This window comes from Carlito syrichta, unplaced genomic scaffold, assembly GCF_000164805.1.
Source record: "Carlito syrichta isolate Samal-C Ts95f unplaced genomic scaffold, Tarsius_syrichta-2.0.1 Scaffold309007, whole genome shotgun sequence".
NCBI classification, from domain to species: domain Eukaryota; kingdom Metazoa; phylum Chordata; class Mammalia; order Primates; family Tarsiidae; genus Carlito; species Carlito syrichta.
Window position 1 is genome coordinate 156616 of NW_007253103.1, and position 4860 is coordinate 161475.

The window sequence follows — 4860 nt, forward strand, 5'->3', positions numbered from 1 at the left end:
ATCCTCTCACCTCGGCCTCCCAAAGTGCTGGGATTATAGGCATGAGCCACTGTGCCTGGTTTAATTTTTTTTATTTTTTAATTTATTGTAGAGATGAGTTCTCACCAAGTTGCCCAGGTTGGTCTCGAACCCCTGGGCTCAGGCATTGCTCTCATCTCGGCCTCCCAAAGTGTTAGGATTATAGGCATGAGCCACCACACTTGGCCTAATTGTTCCTGCATAGTGATGGGACTCGAGAAATTCTAATGTCGATGTATGAAGAACTAAATTTTAAATATAGATTGTTTAGAACTATAAGTAGCACCAACACAGGACTGCAAAAAGAACGCAGCAAATAAAACTGAGCAAGTAAGCATGGCAGAGATGAGAGAGTGTGATTTAAATTTCTTGCTTTAGGCTGGGCACAGTGGCTCATGCCTATAATCCCAGTACTTTGAAAGACCGAGGTGGAAGGATTGCTTAAGCCTAGGAGTTTGAGACCAGCTTGGGCAGCATAGCAAGAACTTGTCTCTACAAAAAAAATTTAAAAATTAGCCGAGAGTGGTGGTGCATGCCTGTATTCCCAGCTACTTGGGAGGCTGAGGCAGAAAGATACTTGAGCACAGGAGGTCGAGGCTGCAGTGAGTTGTGATTGTGCCACTGCACTCCAGCCTGGGTGACAGAGTGAGATACTAGCTCAAAAAAAAAAAAAAGAATCCTTGTTTTCATGATGAGGTATCAGTAGGTGCTCTTTTGAATTACTAAATTGAGAAATGTGTTGTTAATCTCCAAAATAGCTAAAAATAGAAACAGTTCTGAAGAGTGAAACTGGGGATAGGAAATTTTGCTTTTTGTCTTATCCCATTCTGGGATGATTGAACACTTTTACTTACACACACTGTGTCATATGGTCAACCCCACTCACCCGCCAGGCTCTACCCACTGGATTTATATGGAGAGTTGACACCCAGCACCCATTTCTGCCTCCTTCTGGTCTTCCTGTACTGCAGAGGCTGGAAACATTAGATTTACATTTTCCAGACTCTGTTCCAGCTACTTTAATGCCACCACCTAATTTAGCCATGATTAATTTTCCATTTTACCAGCTGGTCAAATAATAGTCTCACCCCCAAAATTTGGAACTGAGGCTAAGAGATACTACAGTTGACCCTGGAACAACTTGGGTTTGAACTGTGCTAGTCCACTTATAAACAGATTAAAAAATAATAAATGTAGGCTGGGCGCAGGGGCTCACACCTGTCATCCCAGCACTTTGGGAGACTGAGGTGGGAAGATCACTTGAGACCAGGAGTTTAAGACCAGCCTGGGCAACGTAGTGAGACCCTGTCTCTACAAAAACAAAACAAAAACATTAATTAGCTAAGTGTGGTGGTGCACAGCTGTAGTCCCAGTTACTTGGGAGGCTGAGGTGGAAAGGTCATTTGAGCCCACGAAGTTTGAGGCTATGTTAAGCTATGATCGCACCACTGCATTCCAGTTTGAGTGACAGAGTAAGACTCTGTCTCTAAAACAGTAAGATAAAATAAATACTTATATTTAAAAAATTTTTGGAGACTTGTGATAATTTGAAAAACTTATAGATGAACCACATTGTCTAAAAGTATTTTTTTAAACTGAGAAAAAGTTGGAAATGTCACGAGCGCATAAAATGTATTAATCTATTGTTTATGTTATTAGTAAGGCTTCCAGTTAACAGGCTATTGGTAGTTAAGTTTTGGGGGTGTCAAAAATTATACACACATTTTTGACTGTGGGGGCACCCCTAACCCTCATGTTGTTCAAAGGTCAATTGCATTTGGATCTGCTGGTAGCTGGAATTGGGTGAATAAATTCAGGAGATGTGGAATGATCATATGCACAGAGAAGAAAAAAATAAATAAACACACAATCTCTTAATAGAATGAAAAAACAAACCACAGCCTGGGAGAGTTCATCTCTACAAAAAATACAAAAATCAGTCAGTCATGGTGGCATGCACCTGTAGTCCTAGCTACTCGGGAGGCTGGGCAGAAGGATCGTTTGAGCCCAGGAGGTCAAGGCTACAGTGAGCTGTGATTGTGCCATTACTCCAGCCTGGGTGACAGAGTAAGACTCGGTCTCAAAAAAAAAACCAAAAAAACCCAACAACAACAATATGAACAGACACCTCACCAAGGAAGATACACAGAAGATTGCCAGGCACAGTAGTTCACACCTGTAATCCCCAACAATTTGGGAGGCTGAAGTGGAAGAATCACATGAACCTGGGAGTTTGAAAAGCCTGGACAACATAGTGAGACCTCGTCTCTACAAAAAAAATAAAAAATTTAACTGAGTGTGGTAGTGCATGCCTGTAGCCTCAGCTACTTGGGAGGCTGAGATTGAAGGATCGCCTGAGCCTAGGAGATCAAGGCTGCAGTGAACCATGATCATGCTGCTGCCCATGAGACCCTGACTCAAAAAAAATAAAATGAAATAAAAATACCACTGAATGCCAATTCGAATGGCTGAAATCCAGAACGCTGGCAACACCAAATGCTGGTGAGGTTGTAGAGCAACAGGAACTCTCATTCATTTCCAGTGGAAATGTAAAATGGTACAGTTCCTTCTGAAGATAATTGGGTGGTTTCTTTTGTTTGTTTGTTTGAGTTGGAGTCTCACTCCGCCGCCCAGGCTGGAGTGCAGTGGTGCTCACCACCACCCCAGCGTCAACCTGTTAGGTTCCAGCAGTCCTTGCCACAGACTTCCAAGTAGCTGGAACTATAGGCATGTGCTACCGCGCCCTGCTAATTTTTGGATATGTTGTAGAGACGAGGTCTCACCATGGTGCCCAGGCTGGTCTCAAACCCATGGGCACAGGCAATCCTCTCACCTCAGCCTACCAAAGTGCTGGAATTACAGGTTTGAGTCACCACGCCTAGGTTGGTAGTTTCTTATAAAACTAAACATAAGCCGAGCTCGGTGGCTCAGCCTGTAATCCCGCACTTTGGGAGGTGGAGGTGAGTGGATTGCCTGAGTCCGCGGGTTCGAGACCCGCCTGGGCAACTTGGCAAGACCTCATCTCTACAATAAATCAAAAAATCAGCCGGGCGTGGTAGCGCTTGCCTGTAATTCCGGCTACTTGGAAGGCTGAGTTGAAAGGATCGCCGGAGCCCAGTAGGTCGAGGCTGCGGTGGCCAGCAGCGGCCACTGCACTCCAGTCTGGGCAACAGAGTGAGACTCCAACTCAAAAAAAAATAAAAATAAAAAAAAAAATCAGCGGTTGGCAGAAGTTCAGGGGACAGGAAAGGATGAATAAGGAGAGGTTAGGAATTTTGGGGGCAGGGATACTATTCTGTATGATACTGTGATGGTGGATACATGATACTATGCATTTGTCAAAACCCACAGAAAGTATAGCGCAAAGAGTGGGTCTAACTGTAAGCTATGGACTTTAGTTACTAATGTACCAATAATTGGCTCAAGGATCGTAATAATGTACCATACTCATCCACCCAAGATGTTAATAATAGGGGAAACTGTGTGCCAGGAAAAGGATACTTGGGGGCACGCTGCTCAATAATTGTGTAAATCTAAAACTATTTAAAAAGATAAAGCCTTTTTTTTTTTTAATCAAAGTCTCACTCTGCCCAGGCTGGAGTGCAGTGGCATGCTCACAGCCACCGCAGCCTCGACCTGCTGGGTTCAGTGATCCTTCCGCCTCAGCCTTGAGTAGCTGGGACTATAGGCACATGCCACCATGCCAGGCTAATTTTTTGATTTATTATAGAGATGAGGTCTCACCAAGTTGCCCAGGCTGGTCTCGAACCCGTGGGTTCAGGTAATTCAACTCGTTTTCCTTCAGCGACTCTAATGGGTTTTTGTTACTTGTGTAACATTTGTGAAAGTCATCATCCAAGTGCACCAGCCTCAGAGAGATGATACTACAAAAAGTCCAGCCTAGCAACCAAAAGGTAACTCCTTTTAAAGTTTAATTTAATTGATTATTATTATTTTAAGTTAGAGTCTCTGTCACCTAGACTGGAGTGCAGTCACACAATCACAGCTCATTGCAGCCTTGACCTCCTTAGCTCAGGAGATCCTTCCGCCTCAGTCTTCTGAGTAGCTGCGACTACAGGTGTGCCGCCTTTTTTTTTGAGTTGGAGTCTCACTCTGTCACCCAGGCTGGACTGCAGTAGAACACTCACGGCCACTCAGAATCAACCTACTGGGCTCCAGCGATCCCTCCGCCTCAGCCTTTCAATCAGCCGGAACAATAGGCACACGCCACCATGCCTGGCTAATTTTTGATTTATTGTAGAGACGAGGTCTCACTAAGTTGCCTAGGCTCGTCTCAAACCCCTGGGCTCAGGCAATCCACTTGCCTCGGCCTTCCAAAGTGCTGGGATTGCAGGCTAAGCCACCGAACCTGGCCTTTTTTTTTTTGTAAAGACAAGGTCTCACTATGTAGTCCAGGCTGGTCTCAAATTCCTGGACTCAAGCAATTCTCCCACCTCTGCCTCCCAAAGTGCTGGGATTACAGGTGTGAGCCACTGCACCCAGACTGCAAAAGATAATATCAACAAATTTAAATTGTGTGTTTTCTCAAATACCACAAAAAGGACACTTGGACAGCAACATGTTCTCAATCCTCTCCTTTTCATCCCCTATCCACTTTGCCATACGCCATAGGTGCTCTTGCCATTTTTCCTTTTAAAATGCCTTAAAATACGTCCCCCAGCCCAGTCCATGCACTTCTCGCCTTCCCCTCAGCCCCTCTCTGGCCTGATTCTGCATGTTGTTGTTTTTTTTGAGTTGGAGTCTCACTCTGTCACCCATACTGGAGTGCAGTGGCCACTCCCAGCCACCGCAGCCTCGACCTGCTGGGCTCCAGCGATCCTT